Source organism: Corylus avellana, chromosome 7 (genome assembly GCF_965113065.1).
Source record: "Corylus avellana chromosome 7, dhCorAvel1.hap1.2, whole genome shotgun sequence".
Taxonomy (NCBI): domain Eukaryota; kingdom Viridiplantae; phylum Streptophyta; class Magnoliopsida; order Fagales; family Betulaceae; genus Corylus; species Corylus avellana.
The window spans coordinates 16,715,278-16,731,197 of record NC_142496.1 but is presented as its reverse complement, the minus strand read 5'-3'; the positions used below and the strand labels follow the sequence as shown (position 1 = coordinate 16,731,197).

The following is a 15,920-nucleotide window of genomic DNA, read 5'->3' as shown; positions in this document are numbered from 1 at the left end:
TTAACAAATGTTTTAAGGTTTTTTAATGTTATGACTGTTTGGTCTGTAATTGCCTTTAGTAAACTATTGAGAAATATAGAGGGACACTAGCTTTCTCATATTGAAAGCACCCTTACCTTCATCAAAACTACCAAATAGCACGGAAATAGGATGGAATAGTGGTGTTGTGGAACCACGTCAAAATCTGATGATGATTGCTATCCCAATCAATGAGGTGAGTAAGGAAAGCTTCATCAATTTAAGTAGTGCCTTTAATGGGCTCTTTGGCATCCCTTGTCCCATAAAACAAAAGCTTGCAACCTTTAAGAAAACTATTCATAGATTGGGACTAGGCATCTAGAGATTTGTGTCATCTAGAGATTTCCAATGCAAAATCAGAGTGTAATTTGTGCCAACTAGAGTATAGTTTGTGCCGTCCAATATAGCATGAACATGATAAAGAATCACGTTTTGTGCCATATGAAATCAGGACGAAAAGATAAGTAGAAAACACCTTGCCAACCCTTGCAAGAACAGTCAAAGTCAATATTCAACCATCAAACAATGTGGTCAAAGTCAATGGTCAAATCAGGCTTGACAAAGTGCTGGCATGGCAGTGTGCTGATGTGGTAGAAGCGTTGACGTTGCGTAGGTGCTGACGTGGCACTAGGGTTGACACTACTCTAGGGCTAATGTGGCCTATAATTGCCATAACGCTAGGGTTGAATGCCACATGGCGAAGGGTCTAGAGAAGCTCTACCAGCTCATGGCTGACGCGCCAAGGAGAAGGCTGCACGTGGAGTGTATGCATCACAAAAATAGAACTGCAACACGTCAGGGCTCAGGTGGCAGCGTTCTCGGTGGATTGAACTTGGAGGCGGCAGATCTGTGGTTTGGTGCAATGATCGAGGTAATTGGATCATTGTGTCGGCAAGAGGCAGCACGATCTAATTCTTCGAACAGTGCATGGTAACTTCAATGGCGTCATTTTCGGCCACTCTGGACAGTCGTCTTGCAAGGTTTCGAACAAGGATTTGTTGAGAATTTGATTTTTTTAATAACAATGTGACAATAAATTAAGCATTCAATATATTTTTCAATCATAACAAATCAAACAAAGAAAGCATTTGATATAAACAAAAATCATAATGAGTCAAAATAAACTTGTCACGTGCAATTATTCTCAAATTAAAAAGCATCCCCAAAATTTAGTCTTTAATCTATGAAGAACAATTAATAAAAATACCAGGCTTCACCCCTAGCCTTAGCTAGAGGCTTAGCTACTCATAATATTAAAATACTTAACAATGTATAAATAAAAAGACATAGAAAAGAAATAACTTCAATATTAAGAATAAATCCCTAAATACTCAACAATAGTCGCATGAAGCCCTCTGCTTTGTTATTTTCTTTTCTTTTGTGCAGTATGCCCTCTTCTCTCAGCCAAAACCGGCACTGTGGCTCTTCTCCTTTTCAAAATAATAAGAATCCTTCTATAGGGGATTTGTAGTCAGTCTTGACCTTTTGTGTCGCATGCTGTGTCCAATTTCTTTTGTTTTCTTATTTTATTGCGGGCCCCACGTTAGTTTTTCCCCTTTTAAGTCTTCTTTCTTCGTCTTTGTTTGGCTAGTTCCCACCAACGCATGGCTTTGCAAATTCATTAGAAAAGTCTCCTTCGGCTTTCTTTTCTTTTATTCTTTTTTTTTTTTTTTTTTTTTTTTTTTTCTATAAGAGGCAATAACTTGCATTATAATATCATTTGAAGCTCACATTTAATAATTAAATATTATTCCACAATTAAATATAAAATGCAAGAATTAATTTGAAATAAGGTTGGATAAAGTTTATTTTAATAGACACTTTAATTTAAGCTATTATGCTCATCCCCAGTCTCCAGCAATTCAAAACAAAGCATAAGAACAAGTACTCAAGGAAAGAAAAAGTCAAAATACCAACAACTACTAAAGAAATTTCCTGTTCCTGCATAACTCAAAGTGAATGAATATTATAGCTAACGCAAACACTCTCTCAGTGTCCAAATAAACATGAAATAGAATTTCTATTGGAAAGTATGTTTTGATTCAAGCCTTACCAGTGTTAACACTCAACAATTAAAATCACTCAGAAATAGGTGTAACACTCTCAAGAATATGTGAGTGGAATAATGTAAGCAAAGGTAAATATCTCACATATAAATCATATGAAAAATGCTTAATCAAGAAAGAACAAGTAGCCCCATGAAAGGATGCCGAAAATAATTTACACCACACTCATTGATTAGTCATGAACATGCCTGAACCATACACTCCTTAAGATCAAATAAGGACTTTTATTGGGACATAACATAGGGTTAAAGAAAAGGGAAATAAATAGCAAAAAGGTGATGGTAAAAGTGAGAAGTATTTCAAGATAAATGGGACTTCGGCTTCTTTTGTATGTTCAATTAATTTCTCTCTCCAATTTTCTTTCAATAAAGCACTTATATTTTTTTCCCATAGTATACCTTCGACCTTAGCACCAACCGTTGTTTTTTTCTTCTTCTTCTCTTTCAATCTTTTCTTTAGATCTTTTTTTTTTTTTCAATTTTTTTTTTCTTCATCTTCTTTTGAATCACTAATCCACCACTCTGAAATAATTTGATAAAATTCATGGATGGAAAAGTGCATTGGAAAGGTATAAAAGCATTCCAAATAAAAAATATTCATGAGATATTTAGAATAAGTTATGATGGGTTCGGATCTATCTAGTGATGCCAGGGGCCTTCCACTGGCTTTAGTATTGCTGGGTTTGGATCTATCTAGTAAAAGCTTGCATGAATGGAAAAGTGCATTGGAGAGGTATAAAAGCATTCATAATAAAAAAAAATTCACGATATACTTAGAATAAGTTATGATGGGTTGGAGGATATTGTGAAAGATATTTTCCTTGACATTGCATATTTTTTAAAGGAGAAAAAGTAGGAAATGCAAGGAAAATACTAGACAAGGGTGATTTCTTTTCAGATTATGGTATAAAAGTGCCTGTGGATAAGTCTCTCATATCTATTGATGAGTTTGAGAGATTAACTATGCATGATTCGCTACAAGAAGTGGGAAGAGAAATTGTTCGACAAGAATCACCCAAAGAACCTGGCAAACGTAGTAGGTTGTAGTTTCATAAAGATGTTTCTAACAAATTATTAACAAATTACTCATTTTATTATTGGAATATATATAGTGACACATGTCGTCATTTTATTGGCTCTCATGTGGCACACTAACGGAATCCGTCAAGTGTTTTGATCGAATTTGACTGCAGGGAGCAAATTGTTACTTATGAAAAAGAAACTATTGTAAATTATAAAAGTTTTTTAACATTAAGTCTTAGCATACTTTTTTCTAGGACATGACGAATATCTTTATGAAACTACAACCTACTACGTTTGCCGGGTTCTTTGGGTGATTCTTGTCAAACAATTTCTCTACCCACTTCTTATAGCAAGTCATGTATAGTTAATCTCTCAAACTCATCAATAGATGTGAGAGAGTTATCCACAAGCACTTTTATACCATAATCTGAAAGGAAATCACCCTTGTCTAGTATTTTCCTGACATTACCTACTTTTCTTCTTTGAAAAAATATGCAATGTCAAGGAAAATATCTTTCACATTGTCCTCCAACCCACATAACTTATTCTAAGTATACAGTGAATGTTTTTTTTATTAGGAATGCTTTTATACCTATTCAATGCACTTTTCCATTCATGCAAGCTTTTACTAGATAGATTTGAACCTTGCAATACTAAAGCATGTGGAAGGCCCCTTGCATAACCTATTACATGTTCTGTGAGTTCCATAAAATCATTGTTAGGTTCGCCACTTTTAAATGCATTTCGACTGAAGAGTTGAAGTGCTTCATTGTGATCCAACTTATTCACCTGGTATACTGAATCAACTCCGTGTGCACGAAGTAAATCTTTATCTCTTGTTGTTATGATAATTTTACTTCCTAAGCCAAACCAATTACCTTTTCCAGCTAAAATTTCTAATTGAACTAATTGATCCACATCATCAAGAACTAGAAGTACCAATACCCTCAACCAGCAAAGCCTATATTGTATCAAAGTAATTCGTTGATCAAGATTGTTAATCATTAGACTTACATCACCTAGGATCTTAGAAAGAAGTTTATTTTACAAACGGATTAAACCGTGCATTTGGCCAGAAGTTTCTCTAGTGTTTTCAAGAAAACAACCACCTTCAAACTGTGTGGCAATTGAGTTGTAGGTGGCTTTGGCGAGAGTTGTTGGGTGGCCCCTCTTATGTGGGGACCACATGGACTACAACAAAACAAAGAGTTTTGTTTGTAGTAGAATTCTAACACACTATACATGTGTTTATAAGAGACAAAAAGAAGAGAAAAATAAGGAGAAGAAAAGTAAGAGTGCTGCGTAGGGAGAGAAAGAAAAAGAAAAAGGAGAAAAAAAAAGGGGTTTAGACTATTCACATCCGTCAAAGATTGGAGGTTCTTTTGTGGTCTGATCTTGATGCAATTTTAGAGTGTTGCTCCTGACGATGAGTGCTACGTATTGACTGGTGTCGATCATTGGAATTCCTGTCCAATCGCTTGGTTGCTAATACCTACTTGGTGAGATCTTTCTTTATTCTTGTTGGAATACACTTTTGGGTGATGAATTTATGTTTAATCCAAGAATGCATGTACTCTTGATGTGGTGATAACCTCTAGATATTTCTCAAGGGAAGACAATTGTAAACTCATTATTGTTGATAGTGGAAGATTTAATTGGACTAGGTCCCGTGGTTTTTACCTTTGCATTTGAGGGTTTTCCACGTAAAAATCTTGGTGCCTTGCTTGTGGGTTTGCCTGATTATTATTTTGCTACCGTGTTACTATTTAATATGCACAAAGAGGGGTAGATTAAATCCGCTGAGCATCTGAAATTGGTGTTCACCCTAAACACATTATTTGGTAAACACCTATATAGTCAACCTCACTATTGTTAGAAATAATGCAAAATGTGTTCCTATTAAATAGCCTAATTCTTAACAATTATAGGTGTGTTCGGAGTCTTTTTATTTATTTTTTTCCTAGTTTCCTTATGTTTTCCATGTACTATATCTCATCTATAAAAAATAAGAAGGTTATATATATGTTGAGTCAGTTAAATCTAAACTTTTAATTAAATAATATTTATAATGTTTAACGAATCTAGATAATCTTTATTCAATTTATAAAGAAAAACAAAATCCAGTATTTGTGATCTTAACCAAAATTCAATATCCAAAAAGAGTTGTCATCCAAGAGATACTACAACTAAAGTCATTGCAAATCTTGTTTATAAGCTTATAAACAAATGCACAGATTTGTGTTAAATATCATACCTTTAATAATACTCAAAGCAGCAAGAGAAGATTGTGCAATATTCAGTCCAGCCATGAGGCAACCATGGTGATGTAGCGGTTGAAAAAGGGAAGGAAAAGTAGGCCATGGTTTTGTAGAAGATCCTCACTGATCAATGCAAACATAATTGAGTAAACCTTCTTTCAATTTCTAAATGTGTAAGTAAACCTTGGTTTGTATGTTCTTTCATTCATCCCCGTTTTTTGTTAAGTTGAGCTCATTGCCATGGAAAAGATCAACCAACTTTCTTATATGAATTGTCATTTTCACTCGGTTTAATTAGGACCACTACAAAAGGACCCCAATTCAAGGGAAGAATTTGATTTCAAGCAGCTTGTGGAGGCATTACAATCTGAATGTTCCATTGAAGAATTTGAGCTCTTTGTTGTAATTTCTAGAAAAATTTGGTTTCGCCAGAACATGCTAGTTCATGGTGGGGGATTTTTTAGACCCTAATATTGTAGCAAAAGGGGCAGTGCCATCATATGAAGTATATAAGAAGATTGCAGGACAGGATGAAAAAAGAAAAAAAAAAAAAAAAGGAATGGTGAGCCTTTCTATCCATGCTAGAAAGCCCCCCACGATAGTGAACGCAATCAATGTTAAGAGACAAAACTAGAGAAGATATGGCCACATTGTGGAATCTGGCTGATATCAAAGATGTTCAAAGTGGCAAATTGTTCATATAAAAAGGGAGACAAATGTTGCTGCCCATGAACTAGTCAAATTGGTTGTCTACCAAAGTATAGATCAGGTTTGGATTGAAAAAATTTCAAGATGTATCAGTGACCTAGTTTTGTTAGGGCGTCATGCTCTTATTTTTTTATATGAATAAAGAATCAAAGATGATGTAATTCTTTTCAAAAAAAAAAAAAAATCACTGACACACTTATATACACCAAATATATATTAAAGAGAAATTAACAAGAATAAATGAATATTTCCTTTGTTTGCATTAGTGTGAACGTTTCCTTTGACAGCATTAAATACCATATTACTTGCTTTTCTGTTTTTTGTCTTCTACACTTTAAACCTAAACATGATTTGCTCATATGATTTCATTACACAAGTAATTTCCTTAGTTGTAGTTACCATCTTTTTCTCTTTCTCAGTACTTATGGCAATCATATGATGATGGTTAATAGAGTCGAGGGAGGTCAGGTAATTCTCTCAAATGCTTTGCTCGGCCATTTCCGTCCACGTACGCTTGAATAGACAACAGACCCAATTCTCCAAATGGAAGTTACAAACAAAACACACAAGTCTTTCCTTACGTCTCCTCTTCTCTTCATTATGTTTCCTTCTTCCCTCATGCCCACAAGGTGGACTTTGAAAAAATATAATAATACAAAAGGAAATGCTATATGTTCTTCAAGTGTTCTCCTAGTGTCCTCCCAACTGTGATGTGACTTTTAAAATCACCAATAGATTAAAAGTCAATAATGATAATCTCTAGATTTAAAGTCAATATTAATTCACCAATGGCTTTTAAAATGTTTCTTTTAAAATCACCAATAGATTTTGTTGGGATTTTCCATTAAATCCCAACAACATACTCCTTTTTAGAAAAAAATATTTAAATTTTTTTACACGCTGTTAAATGCGAACAACCTCCTTAATCTTTGTAATTTTTTTCTTTTCTTATTTTTCCTAAAACAAAATGGAGTATATTGGAAAAATTTAGTGGATGGGTGAGATTGCAAACAATTGAAAGATAGATACACTAAATTATGAGAAATTAAACTTTATGGGGACATTGCAAAAGTGATGACAATTGAAGGGGGTTAAGTGAAGTTTTCCCAAAAAATTACTTAAGACTCAATACGAAAAGTATAAATGACAAATAACTCCCTATCTTGAACTTTTATTTGAAATTTTGACAAAAACCATGCCCAACCATCCTAAATCCTTAGGGGTGGTTCAGCTACCTCGTTGGCCAATTTGGAGTGGTCCAACCAAACCCTATAAATATTATTTTGATTTTATATTTTTATATTTTTTATATTTTTTTTTTGTTTTTTCTTTTTTTATTATAAGAAAAATGTGTTGTATTATTATTAGTACTAATATGACATTTGGGGATTGAGATCCCCTAGAATTCCCTTTAAATTTAAGATTCTCAGCCATTCATCTCATCTAAACGTCTAAAATAAGTCATGTTTTCTCATTAAATGCTAAAACATGGCTTACTTTAGACATTTAGATGAAATGAACAGCTATTTTTTATAAATTTGAGAATATCAAATTTCAAAAGAATTCTAAGGGATCTCAATCCTCCATTTAGAGGGCTTTCTATGCATTTGCAGGGTTTTCTATAATAAGTTTAGACCAAAAATGAAGGTGGAGAGTTGTGTCATTTATGCTCACATGAAGAGTTTTAAGAAGTGACGAAGCCACGTGGAGACCAATAAGAGCGATGGCCCCAACTAAAGCTGGGAAAAAAAAAAAAATAAGTCTTATATGTTTGGCTAATGGCCCCTCCAAAAATAGTCAACAACCCAACAATTAGCCTGTATGTGGTTGTGTGCACAGTTCAAGTTGTTTCTCTTTAATGTAGTGGGTTTGTCATTTGCAGCAGAAAACTCCCATAAAGCTGGTCAAAGTCCATCTTTATAAGCTTGTTGCCGTTGCCGACAAGTTTCTCATTTTTCTTTAATTTGACGTGTCGCGAGCATGTGACAACTTGCATTATTATCTTGACAAACTTGCATAATTAGGGAGGTATAGCTAGCGGTTCTACAATTCTCTCTCAATTTTCTCTACTAACTAGTACTCTTGCAACTTCGTCCATCGCCTTCCACACAGCATCTTCGTCATTCGCTTTTTCCATATTTCAATGGGATGTATTCTTGAGTTTTAGAGGCGATGATACTCGTAAAACTTTCACTGCTCATCTATACACATATTTACGTCGAAAAGGAATCAACACCTTCATGGATGACAAACTTTGAAGCAAAGTGGAAATTTCACCGGCACTTGTCAAAGCCATTGAAAAGTCAAAGATTTCAATCATTGTACTCTCTAAAAACTACGCATCATCCCTGAAAAATGCTATGCCTACTCCAAAAACTTGTTTATCACAATTTACGCAAAATTAATACTATGAAGCAATAAACAATTCAATCACCCAAAATATATAAAGAAAGAAAGAGGCAGACACAGATATATTTGATTACGAAGAGGAAACCTTTTAAAAACCGATCTAAAAGTAAAACCTCTTCGGGGCAGCCAAACCCAGGAAATCACTATCAAAAGATTATCTAGAGATTACAAACACTAGGAACACTTACAACCCTTTGTAAGACCTTGGTTCTGTAAGATTGACAAGCCTACAACTCGTATCCATGCTCACAATCTTCTTCAACGTGATTCTCCTTTACCGGACCCTTCCGATAGACTTCTCAACTACAAATTTATCAAAGGAACAACTAAAACTCTAAGAGATTGAATTGAACGCTCACCACATATGATCTCTCTTAGCACAACCTCCGACGAACTCTTTGGGGGTGAATATTCATGCCTCTCTCTTCTATAATAATGTATATATATCAGTACATCAAACCCTAGACCTAGGCCCACTAAAAACACGTTTTTGGGCATAATAGGTACGGGGTATCCGGACAGGTTAATGGGCTGTCCGGACACGGCCTTGCGGAGCAAAAATATGGTTTCTAGAAATGCGGTCAAGACACGGGGAAGGCTTGTCTGAACAGGGCATGCAATGGGTGGAACAACATTTTGGAAATGCTGTCCAGCCTTGATCAACAACTCTGATCGATGGGCATTTTTGGTCCGATTGAGCTGAAATTTGGCAGGGACATTCATAACACATGAATCTACATTATGAACGGTGGAGATTGGATTCTGAGCATTCTATGTCAGTGTTTGAGCCCATGAGCAGTAGCATCTTCATTTTGGAACTGAATTAAGCCAACACAAGAACTAACAAACTCCCCCTTTGGCAATTTGGTGACAAAACCAAAATGCCGAGCCAATCCCATCATCTCCCCATATTTACTCCCCCTTTTTGTCGTAAAATGATAAAAGGTCTTCATGTTTCCTGAAACACTTCACAAAATACATCAAGGCATATGTGGAACAAGAATACATAAATAAAACTCATGAAAAAAAAATGATGTAGAATGCAAGATCATAAAGAAACATTAGCAAAACTCTCCCTTAATGTATGACTCAATTATCACTAAGAAACTAGAAAAGCAAAACATGTTTCTCCCCCTCAAAAGTCAAATGAATACACATGATATACACATCGATGACTCATGTATTGCACAATGAATATCCCAAACATGCTCAAAATATGCAAAATATATATGAGGCTACAAATGGCACGAAACTCATATTGCTTAACTCAAGCAAAGAAAAATGTTCCATTCAACCCTAGCTTTTGTGGTGTGTGTGTAAGCCATCCAAAGAGAAAAAATTTTAACTTACAAAATGAGGAGAAAGTTTCACCACCATGAGGTTTTGACCAGTATATCATATCAAAAGTCAAACCTTATCATACTAGAGCCTAGCCACTCTCATCCTATACATTTCTCTTTGTAAAACATTTTGTACAAGTTTGACACAATGAAATAAATTCCTTTTGGAATATAATCTTTTGATTTTATTTGTTTCACTATTTTGTTTAGTTTTCTCTTTGAGAAAGTGTCCTTAAACTTTTGGGGCTTATCACAAAAGAGAAAGCAAGAATTTTTAAGCCCTGTGTTCAACTAGTATATGGTCAATTTGAAAAATATGGTCAAAAACCTCAAATGGTTGCCTAACAGACCTCACAAATAAAGTGAAACAAAACCTCAATTTAAGCTTAAATGTGCACAAGAGATAAAGCATAGGCAAAATGTACTACATAAGCTCAAGCTTTAGATAACCACAAAAACAAGTCCATTGACACAAATTTTCATTTCATGCATATTAAGAACATTCCAAAACGCAAGGAATTAAATCCATAAAAAGCAACATGAGAAATTAATGGACTATCTAGGTGCATAAGACAAAAGAAAGAAAAGAAAACAATCAAACATAGTTTTGTGTTTTTGAAATTTTTCACAAAAGAAATGCACACAAATGAAAACAAATGCAAAACAAACAAATATGTAGTGCAAAAAAAAACAACATGCTTGAATTGAGATTACAACAGGCAATACATGAATGTCCTTTAGCATTAAACTTTCATCACATCTTATAGGTCCCACTACAAAATAATGATTTGGTTTAATAACTACTTCTTGGTCTTCACAAGACATTACACATTCATGAACACTTGATTAGCAAGTAGACAAAATCTTGGTGGTCCGCACACTACACCTCATCTATAGGCTCTTCAAAGATCATAATATATGAATTTCTTAAAAAATCCTTTATGAATCTACCTCATAACAAGAATCTCAAAACAACTATGTATACACTCTTCAAACAAAAAGTGTAACAACAAAAACAATTCACTGCATAAACAAGAAAGCAAAAACAAAAAAAAATGCAAAGCATAGAAAAATAACATGCTCTAGGATATTCAAAAATAGGCAAAACACTCAATCCTAGGCTTGTTATTGACTCACCCAAACTCTAGGTGAGATCACTACCACTCCCCCTCAATGGGTGAATTTTATAATCCTTCCTAACCCACTCTTGAACAATCTTAGGACTAGATTTATGATGCACATAGGGTCTCAATTTAAAACAATTTGATCGAATACGACCAACTTTGCCACAATGATAACAGGTGGGAACAAACCTTTGAGAAGGTTGTCTTTTATGAGGAGGGATATATTTAGACTTTGATCTAGGCAAACCCGACTCTATATCACATTTTTCTTTCTTAGGAGAAGACAAGTTTTTCCAAAGTCTTTGGGATTTAAACTGAAACCAGTTTGGTCTAATGTGACCAATAATCCCACAATGGTGGCATGTCGAAACAAACTTAGCTTGAGTTTGTTTCTTAGAAGAAGTCTTTGATTTGGGCTTCACACAATTATTCAAACAAGAGGTTTTGCCCTTATCCAAAGAGACTGTATTACCCTTGACTTCTTTAAAATTCACAGGCTTAACAAATAAGGTTTTTCTTTCAGATTTATAAGCATGCGAAGTAAAGTAAACACCATTATCAACAATCATACTATGCTTGTTATCAACACAAAAAAAAAACTTTTCAGATTATCACTAGAGAATTTTTGTGAGAGTTCTTTCAAATCATTCTCAAGTGATATATTCTTTTTAACAAGCACAGACATCTTAGAATTTAAAGAATCAATCAAGGCATATGATTTAGACAATTCATTCGTCAAAGACTCTTTTTCTTGTTCTATAGTTTTAAAATTCTTACAAATCTTTTTGTATCTGTAGTACAGTTGACTATACTCATTAGAGAGCATCTTGTACACATCGTCAAGATCATCAAAATCAAAAGAGTCAATGACAAGGGACTGAGATGTATTCATAGTAAAAAAGCGTCAAGGATCTCATTCAGGAATTTAAGCCAAACAGAGTGAACCCGCTCTGATACCAATTGAAAAACGCTATGCCGACTCCAAAAACTTGTTTATTACAATTTATGCAGAATTAATACTATGAAGCAATAAACAATTTAATCACCTAAAATATATAAAGCAATAAAGAGGCAGACACAGATATTTTGGTTACGAAGAGGAAACCTTTTAGAAACCGATATAAAAGTAAAACCTTTCCGAGGCAGCCAAACCCAGAAAATCACAATCAAAAGATTATCCAGAGACTACAGACACTAGGAACACTTAAAACCCTTTGCCAGACCTTGGCTCTATAAGATCAACAAGCCTACAACTCGTCTCCTTGCTCACAATTTTTTTCAACAAGATTCTCCTTTACCAGACCCTTCCGATAGACTTCTCAACTACAGATTTATCAAAGGAATAACTAAAACTCTAAGAGATTTAATTGAACACTCACCACATATGATCTCTCTTAGCACAGCCTCCGACGAACTCTCTAGGAGCGAAAATTAGTGCCTCTCTCTTCTATAATGATGTATATATATCAGTACATCAAACATTAGACCTGGGCCCACTAAAAACACGGTTTTGGGCATAGTAAGTATGGGGTGTCCGGACAGGTTACTAAGCTGCCCAGACACGGCCTTGCGGAGCAAAAATAGGGTTTCTGGAAATGCGGTCCGAACATGGGGGAGTCCTGTCCAAACAGGGCATGCATTGGGTGAAACAGCATTTTGGAAATGCTATCCAACCTTGATCAACAACTCCGGTCGATGGGCGTTTGTGGTCCGATTGAGCTGAAATTTTGCAGGGACGTTCATAACACATGAATCTACATTATGAACGGTAGAGATTGGATTCTGAGCATTCTATATCAGTGTTTGAGGCCATAAATAGTAGCCTCTGCATTTTGGAACTGAATTAAGCCAACACAAGAACTAACAGTCCCGATGGTGCTTGGACGAGCTGATGAAGATCCTCGAGTGCAGAAAGGCAAGGGAGATACTAGTTCTACCACTATTCTATGACATAAATCCTTCGGAAGTACGGCATCAAACCAATAGGGTTGGAGAAGCATTCACTGAACTTGCAAAAAAGTTCACCAATTATGAAATGAAGGTGGAGGGGTGGAAGAGAGCCCTAAAAGAAGTGGCCAATTTATCCAGGATGTATTTGGGAAACAAGTATTTCTAACCACCTTCGCTGTCTTCCTTCTATATTGTTCTTTTTTCTTCTAATTATGGTACATCTCATATACACATGTTTCAATGCATGCATGTGAACTATTTTACATTTAAAAATGTCTACTTGTAATTAACCTTTTAAATAATCTTTGTTCTAAAATTAATTAAACTCAGCTGATTCTTTTGTTTTAGATGGGATAATTTGCTTAGATAACTTTTTCATGACTTCAAAAAAAAAAATGGAAAATGAACTTTCCAATTGTTGCGCACATATCGGGGTTGTTTGTCAAACTCCTCCCCACCCCTAAATACTATTCACTTCCTTTTTTCAAAAATATAAACATTAAAACATTTTTATTTTTATATCACATCATTTATTTTTTACTACTATTCAAATAAAAAAATTACTACAAAACAAAATTTTCTACTTTTCAATTCCACTTTTTCACTTTTCTATACCAATTATTATTATTATTATTATTATTATTTTACAAAAAGTATGAACAGTGCTATGGTGCATAACAAGCCCCCTCATAGTTATGTATCACTAACTTTTCTTTCTCTTCCAACTTTTTTTAATACATAATTTCTCTTCTTTTTATCCGAAGGTAACTCATTAGTTAGTATGTTTTGTTATCTTTTTGTATCGGTAGGAATGAACCAGAATTTATTGACGAAATCATCGAACAAGGGAATTCAAAATTAGTTAATAATACATACTTTTAAGTTGCCCAATATCCAATTGGAATAAAGTCTCGTGTACAGGATATGAAGTCGCTTTTAGATATAGAGAATAATGACAGCAAATGCATGATAGGGATCTTCAGAACTGGCGGGATTGGTAAGACAACTCTTGCCAAAGCCATCTACAACTCGATTGCTTCTCATTTTGAAGATAGTTGTTTTCTTGAAAACATTAGAGAAACTTCCAACAAAAAGGGCCTGATCCATTTGCAAATTAAACTCATTTCTAAAATCCTAGGAGGTTCAAGTCAAATGGTTGACAATGTTGATCAAGGAATTACTTTGATACAACAAAGGCTTTGCTTAATAAGGATACTTCTAGTTCTTGATGATGTGGATCATTCAGACCAATTAGAAAAGATAGTTGGAAAAGGCAATTGGTTTGGTTTAAGAAGTAGAATCATCATAACAACAAGAGATAAGCATTTACTAACTAAACATCAAGTTTTAACCTACAAGGTGAAGGAATTGGGTTACTTAAAAGCTCATAAGCTCTTTAGTTGGCATGCCTTTAATAGAGATAGACCTGATGATGATTATGTGAAAGTCACAAACAATGTAGTGTGTTATGCTGGAGGATTGCCACTAGCTTTGCAAGTGCTAGGCTCGAGTCTAAAAGGTAAAGGTATCTTTTATTGGAAAAGTAAATTGGACAAGTACAAAATAATTCCTCATGATGATATTCAAAAAAGACTTCGAATAAGTTTTGATGGATTAGATGAAAATGCAAAGAATATTTTCCTTGACATCGCATGTTTCTTCAAAGGAGAGAATGTAGAATATGTCACAAAAATAGTAGATAGTTGTGGTTTTCACTCATATAGTGGCATCGAAGAGCTAAAAGATAAATGTCTCATAACTGAGTTTTCGGATAAAGCATTGGAGATGCATGACTTGCTGCAAGAAATGGGTAGAGAAATTGTTCAACAAGAATCACTTGAAGAACCTGGCAAGCGCAGTAGATTATGGTTTCATGAACATGTTTGTTATGTTCTAGAAGAAAATATGGTAAGAATTATGTTAAAAATCCCTTCAAATTTTAAATTTGTTTCTTTTTCATGAGTTAAGCTACTAGGAAAATATATATTTTACAAAATAACAATATTGCTTCAAGTTAGATGGTTATTTGACTCCAAGGGTTGAATATTCATCTAAAAATTGTGATGTTCATAATAGAAGGATAACATGTGAGGTTAATCCCACCTTGAGAAAAAAAAAAAAACGCATGAGAAATTCTAATTAAAAATTATATTGAACTTTATAAAAAGTTTAAATATAATTCTTGGAATTTTTTATTTTTTATTTTTTCGTAAAAACACATTTCTCAAAACAAACTATCAATATATATATATATATATATATATATATATATACAAAAAAAAAAAATTACGTTTTACAAAAAATTAAATACAAAACTTTTAGTGAATGTCCTACAACTTCGTAATCGAAAATTTTGCAAACGCATACTTCTAGCTATTTAAAGTGAGAAGGTTGGTCTTAACTGCAACTTCGTACTCATGGCCATGCTCTTTTATAAGTTTGGAGTTAACCCGATATGCAATTTTGCGAATTGTTGAGAAAGGAAATTATTTTCTTTCTTCAAGGTCTAGTTAGATTTTCTTCACAAATTTGTTTTTTTTTTTTTTCTGTCTTTCTTTCTATTTTTGATTTTTTTTAAAAAAAAAAAAATTTAAGCAACAAGTACAAAGGGAGAAAAAATTTTAAAAAATAAAAATAAAATTAACCAAATCAAATTCCTTTAAACTTGTTAGCTCTTGTGTTGGCTTAATTAACCAAAAGATCATATTATCTACATCTCAATTAACCAACGAATCGTCCAGTTCCATGGCCATTTATATTTATTACAGAAAAGCATAATCATCATTCTTAGTAGGACACAAGTTGGCCTCCTAAGATTACTCCAATTACTAAGCCAAGAAAGACTATTTTTTCATTCCTCAATTGAAGGAATGTAGGTGAAATGAGAATTTAAGGCCACTACCTTCTTCTTCTTTTTTCGTTTATCATGGTTTTTCTATCATCTTCTCAAATGAGCATTTCTACTCTGAAATGAATTTTTCTACTTTATATGAGACCTTCTTGTTGTGTTCATCTCCACATAAAT

At 34.0% G+C, this 15,920-nt stretch overlaps 1 pseudogene; it reads left to right on the top strand.

The window, feature by feature from the left end:
- Positions 1-712: 712 nt before the first annotated feature.
- Positions 713-14,857, top strand: LOC148584567 (disease resistance protein RPV1-like; annotated as a pseudogene).
- Positions 14,858-15,920: the final 1,063 nt, after the last annotated feature.